Below are 20,219 nucleotides of genomic sequence, written 5' to 3'. Positions count from 1 at the left end.
GTCACTGACTGGAGGCACTTGATGTCAAAAATGGCAAGATAAAAAAGCTTGTTTTACAAATAAACCCATAGGAGCAAAGCTACAGCAATGATTTTTGTAAAGTAGGCAATCACATTCTAGTGGGTTACAGTTTGAATACGGCAACCATTATGAGAAATTGAAAATAAAATACGAAATACCTCATTGCCACTAGGAAGGAAACTGAGGAACAGGGAAAGCAAGACTAGTAGCAAATTATCAAAATTTTTATTACATATTTCCAGTAGAGAGTTACCAATTCTCCTGCTTCTTTTCAGTTGCTTCTGCATGTGACAGGCTAAGAAGTTCCTCCTATACTAAAACCAAATTCTATTTAGCACTATTTTTGGTATTGAGCAGAATAAAACAACAGGATTTAAAGAGAAATATTAGATTACTTGTGAGGGTTTCTGAGGAGCAGAGTGGTTGGGTATTTTTATCTTCATTTCCTTGTCTTTTGCAATTTTAATTCGAGAAAATGCACATACTGTGAAAAGTTCAGTTAAATATTTCATTGTTAGTGTATGCTGCAGAAAGCAAAAAAAAACCCATAATACTCTAAAGATCAGCTCTTCTATATTTGTTTGGGTGGATAATTTGTTAGTGTAAATGAAAAAAAAAATCAAGATTTCTACTGAGAGCAGACACTCTGAAAGAAGGAGAAAAGTAATAAAGCACCATAATGAATTCAGATGTTGCAGACAGAACTACTAAATAAAATACACAAATGGGGGAGTCAGAACTGTTGCCTTTTCTTCTGCTCTATAAACACAGGTCAGGTCTGCAGAACTTAGATTGCTTCTGAAGCTGGAAGTAATAGCAGCTCCTATATTCTTGTTTTGAGTAAAACCAGCAATGACAACATGATCTTTTGCACAGCCTGTATGTTTCAGCACATGGAAGACTGTAAGATGACTCACCACGCTTTTAATTGCAGCTTTGATCATTAAATCTCTTTTGAATTACTGAAGGCTCTGTTTCCGCTTTCCAGTTACAAAAACCATCAGAAAAGGATTTGAGGTTTCAGGTCAGAAAGTTCAGCTTTGCCTTTTAAATCCCAGCCTCATTCAGTGAGGATCCATAAAGGGCTGCAAAGACCAAGGAAAAAGCACAAAACAGATCACAACAGACCAATCTTCTTAGCCTTGAGCATCCTGTGTTGGCATCCACCTCTTTATCTTGTCTGCCATTTCCAGGCCAGAACTTCTGTTGCTTTGGTAGCCCCACTAAAAGCATCGATGCTTTCATTGTGGTTGGCCCGCTTCTAGCACTAATCACTGTTCTCACATTAATGAGATGCTGTTTATGGCTTTTTTAGTGAGATGCTCCGCACAATAGCCAAGGAAGGCACCACTAGATGGCTCAAGGGACTAGTAGGCTGCTCCTGCTTCCCAGAAATCCCTAGGCAAGGCTCTGGGTGCTGACCCCCAGAAGGCTGGACCTCCAAACCCAGCTTCTTCTGGCCATGGAGAGAAGCTATTTGGGCAACACAAATCAGGACTCAGCTTTGCCCCATTTGGAGCAGCCATCCAGCAGCAAAGATCCCTTTGGCACCACACACTGACACCCTCCTCAAACCAAGCAGCCTCCACGCCGTCGTGCCCTAAAAGAAACCAAAGGGCAGATTTTGCTTCATAAAAGGGCCCATCCTGTTCTGACAGAGCTCCATTTCTGTGCAATGTGGCAGCAGCCAACTGATGGAGAGGATGATCCCTCACTGGCACATTGAGTTTGCTCAGAAATGCTCATTCTGGCATTTTCCCCTTGCACAGCCACACGGCTCCCAAAGCAACTTGTCAGTGACTTTTAATTCAAGCTGATGATTAACGCAGTTGGTAGTCGTAATCACCAAATGTTTCCTCACTGATTTAAATCCCTTCCCTGATGGAAACTCAGGACTTTGCCACAGCCCAGCTTGTGAGGACATTTCTTCTGTGCAAAGAAGAAATTAGGCATTAGCGTAATGGACTTTTAAATCTCCCTGATCTTTGGCCCCAGAGAGGTACATCCAACTGGATGCCTCCCGTAGTAAATTTGTTCCACAAGTGGAGAGGGGATTTTTCTCTTTAGAAAGCTTTTTAGTGGGACCATTTCTCCCCTAGACAACATCAGCTTGAATTGTGCAGTCGCTTTAGATTTGGAGTGATAAAAATGAGATAAAACTCATCTCCTTATTATACAGCTGAGCGGGTCTGCTCAGGGAACTGCAAAGAAAGAGCAGAGGAAATATAAGAGGAAATTACAAATAATGTTGATAAAAGCAGCAAAGAGTCACAGTTCTTATCCAAGTGTGTGACAAAAAGTTCTCCCAAAACAATTCCACTGTTGTATGGTCTTTTCCTACAACAGCACTTATTTCATCTACTCCCACGCTTTGGCAACCCTCAGGTGGCTCAAGTCACTTTCTTATGGGGGTGGGTAGGAATTGCAACATATTTAATGTTACCATTTTAATATTTAAGGTTTCACACATGCAGTAAATACAGATTGATAAACTACAGAAATCTGGCCAGTTTTAACTGAAATGCAGCAGTACAGTAGTAAATTTATCTGGGATGTTTAGAAAAGAAAATGGGTGAGTCCACTTATTAAAAGGAACCTTCTAGCTTCCAAGAGAGCTTTTGGGCAGCCAAGGACTCATTGGTAGGAGTCTACACAATCCTTGTTTTTATCAAACTTCTTACAACAGGGCAACCTAATCTGGTGAAATTAAAATGGTGTTAGTCAGCAAAAAAGAGGGCCCAACCTTCAATTAGTGCCACCACTACTCAGCCATGTGAAAGAGAATATAATGCATCTTGGCTGATTTCCTGCCAAGTTTTCCCAACCTCACTCTGCTTTTTTGATTTTACATGCAGTATCATATTTAGTAGAACTGATGAACCTGCATTCCTCTAATGGGCCCACCCCAGCATGTGAGGGTTTGTTTTGTTCTCTTGTTGATGATCTCCCCTCCTCAAGAAATCAATGTTTGAAAAAGACACAGAAAAAGGTCTTTGCAACACTTCCATTCCAAGGCCTCTGCTTTACCCTCACTTTTAGAGCATACAAATTATTTTTGACTAGCAACTTCAGAGAAAATCTGCAGAAAACATCTTTCTGCAGGACTGCAAATGATTCTGCTCTTGCTGCAAGGGCCTTGAGCACCTCAAATAGTTACTCTTAACTGGAGAAACTGATAGAAGGAAAGAGAAGAGAAATAAAAGCAAAAGATCAGCAGAATTTGTACAAGAAATTCATGCTGTGGTCTCTAAAGAACAGGGTATGAACAAAAGCCATCCTAGTCCAGTGAGGCATTTCAGCATCACCTCTGAGAGGTCTGCTGGAGAAAACCACAGGCTGGTTGGCCCCACCTTGACGCCCAGGAAGGGGATGAATTCTGGTGTTTTTTGCTCCATTTCCAAACATCTGAAGGAAAAGAATGTGACTGGGAGGAGCTGGTATGTGTTTGTAGGGGAGCAACGCTGACAATCCTCCTCAGAGGCCCTGGGGACAAGGTTTAAGTGTCTGAGAGCCCTTGGCAACATGAAGAATTTGGTGGAGTCAAGTAATCAAAGGCAAGAGGAGAAGAGCTTCACTTTTGTACATCTCAAGAATCAACAGAGATAATGACTGTACTGTTTTCTTCAGACATTAGTATTAATAAAATTGACTCTGAAAAGGCCAAGACATTAAGTGCTAAGCAGATGATGAGCTCCAATTGCAGCAATTACTTATTGACTGTGTAATGTGCCTTGCTTTTTGCTAATGTCATCTTTGTCCTCTTCTCCTTTTTCCTTTCTCCAGATATTACCCAAGTCTTTTTAGGCAATGGACTATGGAGTGAGACTTCATCCTGTGTTTTGTTTGTTGATTACAGTCTTTTAAATTCCATTCTTAAAATTATTTTAATTTCTTTTTGCCCCCTTATTTGATTTATGGGGCTATGTGTAGGGTCTCCAGCCTCAGTCCAGCTGTCTCTTTTCACAAAGTCTGTACAGACACAGTTATGACAGGCACTTTTTATGCCTTTTGAAGTAATATGATCCAACAGCTTCTGATATATAAACCTTCATAAAATCATGTCACTTTGTTTAATGTAAAAAAAAAAAAAGAGTAAAAATTTAGGTAAGAGATGAAAAAGCCCAGGTATACTGTTGATCCAGTAGATCATGTGGTCTGAACAGATTCCTAATGCTGATTTCAGTGTTGAGCCTGGGTGCCCTGGTGGGGTGTTCCCATTAATGTAGTGTGGAAGTTTGCTGAGCCATAAGAAGTTGCCAGTGCAGAAAGTTTCCTGCTAATTACACTGAGTTTGAGAAATCACCAGAATATAGGCTTCATTAAGAGTTGCTTTTTGATGCAGATGACAAAAAGAAATTGCAGCCAGTGGTGTCTTTGCTGAAAAGACTCCATTAGACTGCCATTAGTTGCTAATAATATATCATAATTATTTTAATAGGGTTAAGCTTGTTTCTTTCCTCATCCACCTGCCTTGCAGAGATAACCTCTAAGAATACCCTGAAGAACTGTGAGGCTCCAACTCAAAAGCTTTTCCTTAGCTAAATTTTCTAAACCATTCATTACCAATAAAAGATTGGTGACAATAGAGATACGGCCCTTTCTCTTTACAATTTACATTCTCATAAAACTCCACTCAATGCCAAGTCAGACTCCAGAATAATTTGATTTTTCTTCCATTATTACTATGCAAAGATATTCTGTGTATTAGTGAAATATCCATTCATTCTTCAGAACACTTTTGCCGTTAACTACACAAACATTTGACTGTAGTTAAAAAATTGTTAATCAGACATGTCACATATCTTATTTGAAATATCCATTTTATTTTGTGTGTGGCATGGTTTTCAAGAGTTTGAGCCTTAGGAGTGTATATTTCTACTAGAAGATGAAGAATAAGCTCTCTGCTAAGATGCATATTTGTGAATGTGCACATGTGGTTGGAAATACTAAAAGTTGATGCTTTGTTTTCTTTTTAAATGTTTTGCCTTGAAGTGAAGCTTATCAGTGGATTTGTCATGCCTAATGGCAGCATCTGCTGCCTGACCTTTATGCAAGAGTGTTAGATAATTTAATTGTAAAGTTGAGCACCACTGCTGAACAGCAGATCAGCTCACTTGACTAAGCATCACCAAAAGGCTTGCTTTATTTTTCTGCTTAAAATCCTGCTTCTGTAGGCTGAGTCCTGCTATGGACTTCTCTAAGCCTGGAATTAGCTCCAACATCCTTGGGGGAAGGACCAGGTAAATGATCTGTCCCTAGGAATAGGCACTGGTGACTTGACCAGGAAACACTGATGAGGTTCTACAGCTTAGACCTGAGTGTGAGATGAACCAAAATCCATGAACCTCCCAGGAGTCAGGGTCTGGCACAACAGACCCATGGCCACTTGGAGAGCAGGGCTGGCTCAGGTCACAAGAACCAGCAAAGCTGCTTGCATGGGAAGGTCAATGACTTCTTCTGCCACTATGGAATGGTATCTTCACACAGCACGAAATGCTAAATACTCATTTTCTCAAACTGAATTAACATAATTTAACTGAGGGCCATGTGTCTTCATTCTGGACTCTGTTTCATTGCAGGAGCTCTAACTAGTGACATGACCTCACCAGCACATTTGAATTCCCACTGAAGAGACCCTCTGAACAAAAGCCAAGTTTAATTATAGTATGAAAATTTCCACAAGGAGAGTGAATCAGTCTTCCTTGCATGAAACCAGAAGATGCTGCAGTGCTCTCCAGAGAATGCTACATACATAATCAACAGTAACAAAACCCAGACTGAAGCAATAGCAGTACCTTCTGGGAAATGTATGCCAGAAACTAAAAAGTGATGTGGGAGGGGTTTGTTTATTCTATTTGAATGATGCTAAATTTGCAGATGGAACGTCGGAGGATACAAAAACTATTAGTGCATTAACACCAAAGCTTAAGGGGAAAGAGAAGAAGAAATCTCCATTTGTGGAAGCATCAAAACCCAACTGGACATGGGCAGCCTGCTCCAGCTGACACTGTTTAAGCAGGGAGGATGGAATATATCATCTTCAGAGGTCCCTTCCAACCTTTGGTGATTCTGTTACACTAAAAGTATCAGAATCCTTCACTTTTTCTTCACTTTTTCAAAGGGGGTTGGTGTTTCTGCCTTAGGCAGGAGGGGAGATTTCTCTTCCAAACTCAACAGTTCTAGTTAGAAGCACTAAATTACGTTTTAAAGTTTTCAACTGCTTTGAGTTGGCATTTCAGAATGACACAGATAAAGTATATTTTTTTTTTTTAAGCTGGGGTGACAGAAAGAGGAATAAAGCCTAAGTGACTTCCAAAAGAAAAGAGATCATTAAGGTTGGTAATGAATCTCTAAAATCATTGAGTCCAGTTGTTTATCCAGAACCACCACCACCACTAAACCATGTCCTCAAGTGCCATACCCACATACTTTTTTGAACACTTGCAGGGATGGTGATTCCACCAGTTCCCTGGATAGCCTATTCCAATGGTCTCTCCATTTGGGTCAAAAAAGAGAAAGTTTTGTTTGTTTTGCCAAGATAAGTTGATTTTTACTATTATTTTTAGATTCAGCCCTAGAAACAAGATAAGAAAAAAATCCATCTCAGCTTTTAAATACAGTTTCATGAAACTTCTTGATGTCTAGTATAAGTCGTATGCCAAAATAAACTAAGCAAGTGAAACCACACCACAGGAACATTGTTCTGGGTTTGGGGTGCTTTCAAAGTTCAGAGATGCACCCAAAGTAACTTATTCCAAAGCAACATGAGATACAAGCAGCCTTGATTTAACATTTCAAGTTGTGAAAGATGAAGGATCAAATTTCCATCTCATATTTTCTGCCAAACTCATATTTTCTGTCCAAACAAATCAGCATATTTCAGGAATATTTCCACTTACTTTCATCTACCTGGTTATTCCAGAAGGCTTAACGTGTACTATTTCCTTTCTTATCCAACCACTTGAATAATATCTGCCCTCTTTGTCAGCTTCCTAAAATAACCACCTTTGGCATGTTAGTAAAGATTTTTCATCCTCTGGTGCAAAACAGCAGTCAAGTAATGAACTGGGCTCAGCCCAGCAAATATTTAATTTGGCAAGTGCTAAGTTTTAACATGTGATATCTCATCTTTGAATTCAAATGTCCAAAACAGGTGATACATGTGTAATGCAAAAAGCCAGAAGCAAACACTACAGCATTTAGAAAATAGCTGCAGGGCTTTTTGCTATGGAAATTATTTCAGTTTAAAACATCAACCCAGAGTAATTGTATATTTTGTTTAGAATGACAGCTGAATGTATTTGCTGCCTTTTGATGGCAGATAAGTGGGAAGGAAAATGCACCCTCTGAAGGCTTTTATCAGAGAAAATCACTGTCAGAAAATTGCACCAAGTAGCACAGCAATATTTCCATACTTTGCTGCACTTACAGAGAGAAAACTGTTATTAAGGCTAACAGGGTGTCATATAAAAAGAGATGTTTTCACAGATCCTTTATTTGGCCAGAATTTTTTCCCCCTACATTTGCAGGGGTTGGGAGGCCATTGCAGCAGAATTTAAAGCATTAGACTTTAGTGAAGTGCAGCTAATATTTTAACAAGGGAATCCAACAAAATTCCTGCTGGCTCTGTAGGCTGTGATAAAACCCAGCATGGGACAGCCCCACCCTGGGAAATCTATTCACCTGTATTGCCAAGGGCCAGAACCCTGAACCAAGGAGGGAGCAGAAACCCATCCCTAAAGCCTTGCCTTGCCTTGCTGCAGAGAGCTCCGTGGTTCCCAGAAGATGAGGATCATTCCTCTGGTGCCCTTCATGCCTGGTTTGTTGGATATTCCAGAGAGCATCAGTAAAGACAGCTGGGCAACCACCCACTGAAAGGAGCTTCAGGAGACCTCTTTGTTTTGGAGTTCTCTGGAGGAATTCAGTCTGCTTGAAGGGGAAAGGGCTTGTAAGGAACCAGACTGGAGAGAAATGTGGTGGGCTCCAGCTCAGGAGCCCTGTGGTCTACTCCTGCTGGTGCACTGACTCACTTTTACTGAATTTACCAGTGCCCTGATTGCCTTCTGCTAAGAATGAGCCCTGACTCATAGTGAGAGCTGCTATTTCTACTGTTAGGGATAAAATTCCCAATGGACAAACCCCTGCAGATTCACGAGAATCATCACAGCAGCAGTAAAACCGTTTCATCTCCCTGTGACTCAATCGCGCTGCTAATACTTCAATTATTTGCAAGCTTTGTAAACAAAGCTATTCTGGGATGCTTTGGAAGCTCCAATCTCCTTCTCCAAAGGCCAGCAGTTAGTCACAGCTTCATTCATCAAAAACCCCTTTACTTTGGGAAGCTCTCACCTCACCACCACACAACTGCTGTGCTGCAGCTACTGCTCTGTGCTCCCCTCACATGCAGGAGCACAACATCTCCTAGATCAGTCCCCAGGGCCATTCTGCTTGCCCTCTCCATGGGTTATTGCAATGATAAAAGCAGAAGCTGCCAGAAACAGCTTTCTTCTCAGCAGAGGGGGGGAAAATATCCAAGCCTTCTCTGCCATCTTAGCTTGTGCCAAGATCGGCACCCATTTTTGTTCCTTCAAAGTGATTTGAAATTAAAAAAAAACAAACCCACAAAAACAAAAAAAACAATCACAAATTTTAAAAAACCCTCTCAAACACTGCTTCCAATCCCAGAGCAGCATTGGCACTAACATAGGTGCACCTTCATCCCACTGCCAGGGAAAAATTAAGTGAAAAAATGAAGAAAATAATTCTCTGCTTTCCCTGACAATCCCAACCACCTTGAAGCTGCAAGCTGTAGCTGGTATTACAGCAGGGCCCCAAGGTAACACTGCAAAAATTCCCAATCCAAACCTTTCACTTGCAAGCACAGAGCAAGACCCCAGGCTCCCCACAAGACCAGGGAGGTTTCCTGGCTTTTACTAGGGACGGTTTGTTTTCATTAGGAAGAATTTCCTTGTGGGATTGTACAGATTGACCCCCAGCCCTGAAGAAGGCAATTTGAACCTGCCATAAATCATGTAACTAATTTTTGCAAATAAAACATCCTGAGCTGCTGTTTGGGGGTCCCCACCAAAGATCCTTTGAATGTCCCTTCCTCTGATGAAACCTCATCATGGTGGAGTAATTGTTGTTATTCTCCACACAGACAACCATTTGCTTTTCTGTTTCATGTTAGGGATTCCCTCTTTCAATTACCTGAATTTCACTCAGCATTCAGAAATATGAAGCACAGCATTATGAAACAACATTTCTGTCTTTTCCTGCCAATACTCAACTCTTCATCCACTGCTTCAGCAAGGAGTTGTTGTTACTTAATTTGAGATACTTCAGCATTCTCCTAGGAATGGATAGCAATGTTACAGATTTAATTTTCTTCTTAGTAATTGATCAGATAGAATGAAATAGCTCTGTAAAAAATAAAATAAGAAAACAATATTCTCATAAAGGCTGTTGGTTCTTCCAAAAGTTGAGCTTAATTTTAGTTTAATTTTAATTTAATAAAAAAAGAGAGAAAAGGTCTAAATGGACAAAACTGTCAAATTTCACCATGCAAAATAGTAGCAAAAATCACATATTCTTGACACAAAAACAGAGGACAGTCAATGCCTCTTTTGAAATCATGACTATTCTACTTTATGCACCTCTTCTCCCTTTTAGGAAATTCACGGTTTCTAGTTCTATCACAGATGAGATAAATTCAAGTATAGAGTAAGAAGAAGGAGGAAAATGGTACAGGAATGGATACTGGACGTGGCCAATGCCCATCTCTGTAGAGTCCATCCACACTATCACTGAGATAATTGGGGAAGCCCACAAACTGACACGTAGATTTCCCACATTTTACAAGTTCTGTAGTTGCTGTTGCTTTACGAGAATAGATCCAATAGGGTTATGTGTCCAGCGTATTTCATTCTGGACTTAAGCAGATAACAGAGCTGTTTATCATTTAAAAAAAAAAAAATAGGCCTATTTCCTGCATTTTTTCTTGGAAAATAGAACGTGTTCAAGTGATAACTACAGAAAAATAGAGAGTAGGAATGTGAATAAGTGATATTACACAGGTTTTCTATAGAGAAATATTGGAAAAACCTTGCAGATCACATGGCTTATTTCCCTGAAAATTAAAGACCAAGAGGCTTTTAAAACATTCTAACACAATTTTAAGGCAGCATTATGTGAAATAAAAATAATCTGAAGATTCTCCTGTCTTCTAAAGAGGATTAAAAAAATCAAGCTAAACACTTTCCATCACATTGTTTGATAACTGATCACAGAACTTCAACTACTGCTACCAGAAGTACCATTTCTCCATATTTTTGGGGTTTTTTACACAGTTCCACAGGAAAATTTTAAAGTTTACCTGCAGAGCAGGATATCAGCATTGCTATGTCCAAACCCAACTCTTTGTACCTGTGTGTGAAAGTAGGGAAACAAATTAGAGGCCTTTATCACCTTGGTTTTCTGACTCTAAGAAGGTGGAGGATCTTCTAAATGAGCAAAACATTCTTGCACAAAACTTACTCTCACAACGTAAACAACTTCAATACTAACAATTAATTTCATTCAAACTGAGAAGTGGTTTGAAGTAAAGGCACTATCATTTCCCATGACTATCGTTCTCCACAAACACCAGGAGACACTGAGATCACTGAGATGGAACTTCTTTCATTTCACAGGAGAAAATGCTACTCTGGAAGCAATCAGTGGTCAGCAGAACATAATAGCAGCTGACATTTCAGGTCAATATGAAAGCACTTTGGAGCCAGCCAATTTGGAAATGCTCCAGTTTGTCACTTCATTGCTAACGAAGACAATGTTGCAACATGTTTTGTTTAATATAAAAACCAGGATAGAATCATGGGAGAATTATTCCCCTCTCAGCTTCACCCCCTTCCAGTCCTCTTTCCAAATGCAATTGTTCTATTTTTAAAAAGCTCATTTGCTCTTATTGTTCTTGCATCAAGCTGGCTGCTCACCCATCTGTCTCCCACTGTGCTTAAAAAGATGTCGTGATCCTGCTGTCCCAAACACAGTCCTGATGTTTCCACTGAACTAAAACACATCTGCAATGACAGCTTTCACTTAGGAGTGAAGCTATTTTATAAAAAATCACAACCTTGCTAGTCAGATTTCAGATGGATTTATCAAAAAGAAAAACCAAAACAAAACCCCCCAAATCCCCAAGTGTCACCTCATCCAAGGTACCGGGATGTTCATTGGTTAAAATATTAAACAAAGTTTGTTTAAAGAATTCCCAGCTTCATCATGCACGTTGTTTGAGAGCAATACCACACAAAGGTTGTTGGGAAAATGAGTCTGCCTTTAGGGTTGCCCTTCACCCAAAATGCCTCAACAACACCTTGAAAAAACTCCCAGCCCAAGGAGTTCCCATAGGATCCCTCAGGTCTGTGGTGGTAATATCTGGTGAAACACCCCTGGAAAATTACTGCTTGCTGCATGTCAGAAAGGAAGGAGCCAGAAAGTGAGCAGGTAACCAAACCAATGTGTTAAAGTAACCATTTTCAGGGTTTCAAACTGAATTCTTGCAAGTGACTAAAGACTGATCCACTATTTTGCAGCTTCCATTGCAGGGAAAAACAGTTTCATGGACAAAATAAAACCACATATGCCTTTACTTGCCTCGTAGCAGTGAAATCTAATGGAGAGAGTCAGAAATGTAACACATCATCAGTCCAGGTCCTCACATCCCCTGCTGCCTCAGGTTTTGGCTGTCTTGTTGAAAGCAGCAAGGCCTTCAAAGACGGGATTGGCTCTGCTGAAGCACAGCCTCCTTCAGAAAAACAGTTTTTGGATGAGGTGTAGATCTGTTTTTAGATGAGACCTCAAGTGCAAAGCAGTGTAAACACTGAGAAGCTTTCAGACCTGACACAAGCTCCATCACATTTTCTGACCCTAAATATGTTTACCCCGGTTCTATCAGCGGATTCCATAACCATAGTTTGGGATTCAGCTAAGAGGCCCCAAGACTCTTTGGCTTTGTGGAAAATAGAGATTGAGGCACGTTCTCTCAAACTTCTTCCCTGTGAATCAAGTCAGAGGCAGAGTAGACACACACTTGCCCTCAGTGTGTTTCATGGAATAAACAGCCTTGACAGCTGAGAATTTTTGGCAAGAGCTGCAAATAAACTTGTATTTTTTTTAAAGAGCCTTAAAGCAGACAAACAGCCAGGCTACTCTCCTCAGAGGAACAAATCCTGAGGAGACTTTTTTTCCCCTTATTGCATTAATGAATATTCTGTCACTTTAGCAGGCCAAACATAATTGTTCAAACTGCTATTCGGAGACTAATTGCCCTGTCATTAACAATTAGAGGTGTTCATATGGCCATTAAGATGTTACAAATGGCTCCCGGACACCCTCCCAGGTCACCACGACATATAGAGCACCCTATGGCAGAGCAGCAGAGGGAGTTAGAGGTTGAGGACCTGAGCAGGTCTAGGTGCCATGAGAAACCTGACGAGGCAAGAACGTGCCACAGCTTTCCTTCCTGCCAGAGCCCTGCTGGCTGGTCAGCAGGGAAAGCCAGCCCGGTTCAGAGAGGACTGGCACCTCTGCCACACCTGCCAGCCCAATGACTCCCTCCCTGGCTTCCAGGTGCTGCAACTCCACCAGCCCTTCCCACCAGGAAGCCAAGCAAGGCATGTGGTGCCACAGCCTCCTGGCAGCAATTGGTCATCAGAATTAGGCTGAGACTTCACTTATAATATTTTCAAACGGAAATACCATCTTGTAATTAATTTCTTCTGTTCAAAAAGCAGCCAACATACAAGAGGAGGGACTGTGAAAGCTTCAATCCGTATTCCACAGCTCGAGAATGGAATGGAGCACCCACTCACACAGAAAACTTCTGTTAACTGAGCTCTTAAAGCTTGGTGGGTGCCAGGTTGGTGAGGGCAGCTTGTGGATTTGTGTTCCATATTAGCTGGAAGAGGCTGCATTTGCATGGAAGATTCCAGTCTCCAGCTACATTCTACTTTGATAATCTGGGGCCATTCTGTTTCAAGAGGTCAATTTTTAAAGAGGCAGGAACAAAAACATCCCTCTCTAAAAATAAACCAACTCTTGTGCAAAGGCTTGGCATTCCCTGTCAGGTTTCAGTGACTGGGAGAGAGAATAGTCTGTCTGGTGTTGGCTTCCAGCCACAAGGAAGTTCATATCTAATATAATCAAGCCACATTAGAAAAAACTGAGCAGATAAGAAGCCAAAGGCAACCCAAGCCACAAAGCCTCCATTGAAAGTGGGTTTTGACTTCAGAAGGGGGACAGGAAAAAAGAAGAGAGGATTAGAGATTCAGGGCCCAGCAATTGCCCCAGACTTACACCTATTATACTCCAGGAGAGTTGATCCAAATTCCACTTTGCTGTGAGAAAGGCAAGTGTTTAACTTACATCAGCTGCAAAAACATTTCCGATTTCTTATCTCTTTCTTAATTGCCATTCAGGGGGCAGTGTGATGTGTGTCACGTCCAATTTTTACCCATTTATTCTGAAGGTTAAAAATGTCACAATGGCTGTGGAGTAACCAGCATTTCAAGAAAAAAGTTGGTAGATGCAGAAGTCTGTTATTGCAAGTCCAATGAGAAAATAATGTTCTCTTTGTACTTGTTTTCCCTTGACAGACAGCTTAAATTAGGTTGCTGAATAACTTGGTACATGGTACAACAGTAAACCTGTCACAAAAGCATGTTAATCAAAGCACAACTGATACTTGACATCCCCTGGTGAAAGGCATTTTTACAGTGTTTCATTAAAATTGAAAGGAGGATTAAGAGGCCTATTTCTTGATTAATGTCTCTCTCTGACTGGGAGATGTAATCCTATCCATAACCTCAAATTACTGGAAACAAAATTAAATTTCTGCCAGCTGATCATTCTGAGCACATATGTCACAGGGCACAAAAGTGTTCTTTTCTTTACACTTTTTATCCAACCTGGAGACACTTTGAATTGCAAACACCACGGTGGGAACTCTAGTTACACTCCAGGCTATAGGGGTTGGCCAAACATTGTGAAAACATTGCTTTTAGTGTCAAAAATAATTATAAAATTATACGAGGAAATCCTAGATGACAAAGTAAATGGGAATGATAGAGAAAATTTCAGAGGCGCAGCTTAGGGAGAAGGTATTCTACCACCTTTGCATGGCCCAACAACAGGACCAGGGAAAAACACTGCAGGTGACAGGACATAGCAGGGTGTTACTCAAACATCCCCAGGCTTTAGGAAGAGTGGAGGCAGCCAGTCTGGAAGGACCACAAGGCTGGAATTTGTGTCAGGACACATCCTGGCTCTCCTCGCTGCCAGGTGACAGGGATCCTCCTGGGAACAGCACTCTCCCTGGCGACCCACAGCCTGATGAGGAGTGCATTCTTCCTCCCCACCACGACTGACCCAAGGCCAGGAATTCAGTGTCAGGAGTGCACATCCCCAGCTGGTGCAGGGACAGAGCTGTGCCAGGCAGCCCCGGCTCCAGCCAGCTCCCTGCCAGCCACCTCAGCCTCTGGGACGTTTGCTTTCAAATCTCTTGTGTCAGCAGTGCTTGGAGCCTGTGTGCCCAGGAGAAGGAACAAAAGATGATACAACCCACACTAATTGCAGCCTGCCCCACACCAGACAGGGCAAAGGCAGTACCAGGTCAGAAACTCAGCCCCGGCCACCTGCCAAAATCCCCATTTCACAGCATGCTCTGCTCACACTCCATGGCAAAATCCGTGGCTAAATCACAAGAAGCCTGGAACAGCTGCATATCCCATTCAAACAAAACAAATCTACATCTCAGTAGTCCCCTCCAGCAGCACATAAGGGCTGTATCTCCCTTAAACAGACTGTTTCTTCCATGAGCAAACTCCAAGTGGGCTTTTGTAGCACACCTGCCAGCCATAATCTGGTTTTTCAAAGGCAGATTAGATAAAATCACTTACAGCTCTGCTGTTTCAGCCACTTCTCCCTTGAAATATTTTCTGTCTGCTTTAACCTGTTGGTTTATCTTCAGAAGACAATAGTTGAGCTAGAAGCCTAAATTCCAAAATGCACAGGAGTCGGACTCTCAGCATTTGCTTCTCATATCTCTGGGTTTCAGTAGTCTTCTCACTCCCAAAGCCATTAACACTTAGTGCCAGGAGCAATTTATTCCATTAGATGAAGGCTAGAACTTTTCCAAGCACAACCTACATGTACTGGGATGTTAACAAGTCACCTAAGGCTACATCATGTTTCAACTTTGATCTCCTCTTTGGTTGGTCTGAATATCACTTCCCTCGTCCTCCCTCTCTGCAAGGCAGTGCTGTGTTGCAGGGGAAAGCTCTGGGATTTCAGTCTCCTTGGAGGTACTGCCACAGTGTCCACTCTTCATATCTGTCCACCCAGTGATACTGAGATCAGGTTGGAGTCCTGCTTAGCCATGAATAGCTGAAAAATTTGCTTAAACAAAACAAATCCAGAAAACCCCAAAAAGACTCATATAACACTGAGCTCTGGAAGGTGGCATAGCATTAAACTTCTTTTAAACCAACATTCAGCTATGTTCATGTGTCTGACTTGCATCCTGAGCAAGCAGCCTTACTCCAGATTTCTGCAGAGGATGGGTTTGAAACTCATCCACCCCTTGCTTTGATTTTTCATTCCCCACTGACTCCTTGGCATCTCTGTTCTAAACACATCTGTTCTCACCCCTGTTTACAAGATCAGGTTAAAGCAGTCTGTGAAAAAAAGGCAGAGTTCAAGAAATGGATGGGGCTGTGTTATCCTCAAAGTATTTTAAGGGCAGTAAATATCAGGGCTCTCCCTCCCATATGCAGCTCAATGTACACAACAGGAGAACACATCTGAGAGATGAGCTTTGAGACACAGCCTTTTATAGTATCTGTAATAATTTAATAAGCTGCAAGCTGCTCCCAGAGCACATTCATGGGAGAGAGGGGGGGTTGTTGTTGTTTTAACCTTTGCAGCTTTGCTAAGCTTTCAGCTGAGGGTACTGGGTTGAACAGCAGTACATGCACTGTGAGTTGCCTAATATTTTCCATTATACCATTCATATCATATAATCTTACACCTGACATTTCCTATTCTAATACTACATCCACTGATGGGAAAAAAAAAAAAAGAGATGTGTCTTTTGTTGCTATTTATAACATGCCAATAGATCTTACTAAGTTTTACCAAAGAGCAGGTTAAAGAGTAATTAAAAATCTAGTCAGATTATTAAAAAAAAAAATGTATTAGGCATTCCAAACCTTCAAGGTGAAGTCCTCTGGAGCAGTATTGAAATAGACTTTTTTGTTTATGTTGTTAATCTCACTTTGAAAACTCAATTTATTCTCATGAAATAACTTCCTTATTTGCAGTCTAACTTGTAAGAAAATATTTACACCACATACACTGGCTTTTTTGTCTGATAAGTGAGCCATATGGCATCAAGACTAGCAATTTAAGTGGGAACAGAAAACAAATGAATGGTGCAGAAAGCTAAACCTTAGAGAGCCACAAAGGTTGGTTCAGAGATGAGCTTAAAAAAAGACAAAAAGAACCATTTCCCAAGGCACGAGGGGGTCATTGGGGAAGCCACGGGATCATCACAGGGGTCTGTTACTCTACTGCAGGTGTGTCAGACCCCAAAACTCTGGTTCCTGCTCACTGAGCTCTGCACAAACTGTGCTGGACCATCAGCTCTGGAAATGGGAACAGTCCCAAGGGAGGTCCAGCAAGCTGAACATCACCAAACACAAGGAGCCAGAACTCCTGGATTCTGGCTGTGCCCATGCAGGTGGACAAAGCAGGCAGAGGCTGGTGCAGCCTTTGCAGGAATCTGGCAAATCTGAGCACAAATCAGTGTCCTGAGGATGCAAAACCCGCTTGGCTGCTTGATCCCTCGGGCTTCTCATATTTCTGATGCTGGTGAAGGGGGAGGGAAAAACGTAAAATAAGATTTTAGCTGCCCTAATCTATGTCATGCCCCTTTCAAGCTTTCTCCTCACATTTCTAAGAACAGACATGTCTCTCACTGCACAATGTGGGCATAGATACCAACAAAGGACATGGTTATCCTGCTTTTTTGCTCTAAAGAGGGAACAACAGCAGGGTCATTGGGGAAAATGGGAGCTGCCAGGGGAAGGAAAGAGCAGATCTAAATTTTCTGCATTTCAGCAGGGCTAGAAACAGTTAAATGGGTCACACACACACACACCCCCCCCCCCCCCCCCGCCCCCACTTTGATATACCACTAGAATCCCTATGGGTTATCCCATTATTGAAGTTGTAAGCAGTAGTAGAGCATAAAGGTTTTGGGCACAAAAATGTCCATGATTATTTTCAGAAAACAAATGTGTTTTAAAAGGCTTGAGTCTAACATAGAATCTGTGTGGAGGGAAATACTGGAGTGATGGGAATTTTAAAAGGCCCAAGGTATAAGCATTTACACAGCAACCTGATTTGGAAACCAAGAAATAGGAAGATTAGTTTATTACAAGGTTCATTTCTTTTCTGATTTCTATAGCAGAGTGTTTTTATCATGTGAAACGATAGTCAGTGCCACAGCTAGTCAAATACAACAAGTGGGAGAGAGAGGGGAAATAATGCTGAAACCTTTCTAAAATGAAAGCTTTCTTCTAACTCAGGAGCCATAAATAAAATCAAGTATTTGCCCTCAGGGAAGAACTTAACACAACTCCAGTTCAGCTAAAGGAATCTTTCACCAAGGCACGACTTTGTCCTCACTGTTCCAGTGCCTTCTCCTCACTCTGCTCTTTGGGAGTCAGAGCCACTGCACTTAATAGCTGTGCACCACCAAAAGTCACCTCGAAGGAGCAAACAGAGCCAATAAAACCTGGACAAGGCTGATTTCTGACAACTTCATTTCCTGAAGCAGGATTTCAGCCTGCAAGGCTCATCAGGAGCTGCACACCCCACCGAGCCTCACACCTCCATCCATTGCTGCCCAAGGTTCTCACAGCACCACCAGCCTGCTCCTTACAGGACAGTGCAAAACCTGCAGAGCTTTTGGCTGATGCAGGATTGTTCCCCACCCCTCCACAAGAAACTATTCCAGGTTGGAGGGCTTATTTCAGGAGGGGTTCCCAGCAAGCCAGTTTATCACACTGAGAACCATTTGCAATCCAAGTTCATTTTTCCCATCCATCTGAAAACCACACAGAAGCCAAATAAAATCTCATGTGAAGGTTACAGTTTCCTCCTTCTTCTTTCACCACAGTGAAAATCTTCCTTCCTTCCCTCAAAAGCAAAACAAACCCTGGACCCAAAAGCAAATCAGAACCTCTTACAAAGTGGAGAAAGACAGTGCAATAAGTTGAATGATGTCAAGAAGGCCAAAGACTTGCTATAGGAAGTCTTAGATTAGCCTCAAATCCAAGTGCAACAGGCCAAAACTTTTTTTAATTCCACCTGTATAAAACCAAAGTCACTTTTCAGCAAGCTCAGTAGAGCTGCTCCAAATTTACTACAGTATAATTCAAAGTAGTGTGGAAAAGGAATGTATAAACAAAGTCTTATTCAGGCTGGCTTGTGACAAATGGTGACATTTTCTTCTTGGAATGAAACCTGTCAAAATCATGTAATTAAGCAGAGAATGCCTTTGCTGAGCAGAATTTATTTTCAAACACCAAAAACGTCCTATATGGGGTAAATCTGTGTTCTTGTTTTCCAAAAGTCTCATTTCAGCATGACTTACATTCCCCCTTGGAAGACTTCCTGAGCTAGGCTGCCTCCACCTCGAAACAGCTGAAATAATCCAAAAGTGTATGCAGCAGTAAGGGGCTGCTGGGGCAATACTGCAGTCTTGTTTCCAACCCGGCTCCTTCTGCATTCCTGTTTTGCCTGTGTGTTCACAAAAGGTAAGTATTCCTCCAAAGCTATTACACCTCGGAGCAAGATAAACCTACCCTTGAATAGATGCACCTGTAACTGTTCTCAGGCTGCTCCAAAGTGCCTTTCAACTTCTTTGCGAAGAAAACAAATCACTCAGAAGCATGCTCACACTGTGCAACATTCCATGGAAGATTTGGGAGTTGTTTTTAAATAAAAGCTGCTAGCACAGCAGCTGCTGCAGAGGGGTGGGATTGTTCATTTTGGGTGCAGCTGCCTTCTGCTGCCTCCACAGCTCCCAGGCTGTTGCTAACAGCTCTCACTGTCCACAGGACCCTGAAACTCCACAGCTCGGTCCCCCAAGTCAGCAGGATGCCCCAGAGCCTGCAGAGAGCAGCAGCTTCCATTACTTGCAAACAGTCAATCAGCAAAATGGCCCAAATCCCTCACAAGCAGCAGAAATAAGAAACCACACAAAAAAAGGCAAAAAAACATGCAAAACCTCCCCTTCAGTGGGAAGAGGAGGTTGCATTCCGCATTCAGGTATAAGGACTGAACTTTTACAGGAAAAAAATACATCCCCACAAGGCCCAGCTAGGAATGTGCCTACAATAGCATGGAAATAATAATACACCAATATTCCAATTCCAATAACAACATTGGAAAACGCTGAGTTTGCCAAAGCTGATTCATGTGTCTCAGGAAGGGGGGGAACAAAAGGTGATTTTGACACATCTTCTTCCTGCCTCCTGTTTTTCTTTGCTTCTTTAAATTTCAAAAATTCAAATGCTATAATTAGAGTTGAGTGAAAAACAGAACTTGTGTCATATGAGAAACTGACATTCTGGCATGTTTTTCCATTGAATCAGAACAAAAAAAAAATTAAAATTCTCATGAAGTGACAATCCAAAAAAATCCAGTTTTTAACCCATCCATATTGATACACTTAAAATTTTGTTTTGAGAACATCAGAGCAATGTAACAAATTAAAACCTTCTAAAGTATATCAACATTTTGTGTGAAGAATCCAAACAAACACAGAAACAAGGATTTTACCTTTCCAAAGCAAAGTAAAAATGTTGCTCAGCCGCAAATATTTGTGTGATTGACACCTCTCAGTAAGGCATTCTGATTTTGATGAAATTTAATTTTCTGTCAGAAAATTGTTCCCTCAGAAATTTTAATGGGCTTTCCTTCAATACAAACAAGTCTGTGTTACTCCTGTTGCCTAGGAGAAAACGTCACTTTGCAATATTTTGCTTGGTTAGGTGCTTTCCCAGTAGGATGAAGATATTACACCAATTCCACCTTGGTTTCTCCACATCCCCCCTCCCCATGCACAGCAT

Source organism: Cinclus cinclus, chromosome 7 (assembly GCF_963662255.1).
Source record: "Cinclus cinclus chromosome 7, bCinCin1.1, whole genome shotgun sequence".
In the NCBI taxonomy this organism is placed as follows: Eukaryota; Metazoa; Chordata; class Aves; order Passeriformes; family Cinclidae; genus Cinclus; species Cinclus cinclus.
Note: the sequence above shows the minus strand (reverse complement) of the source record.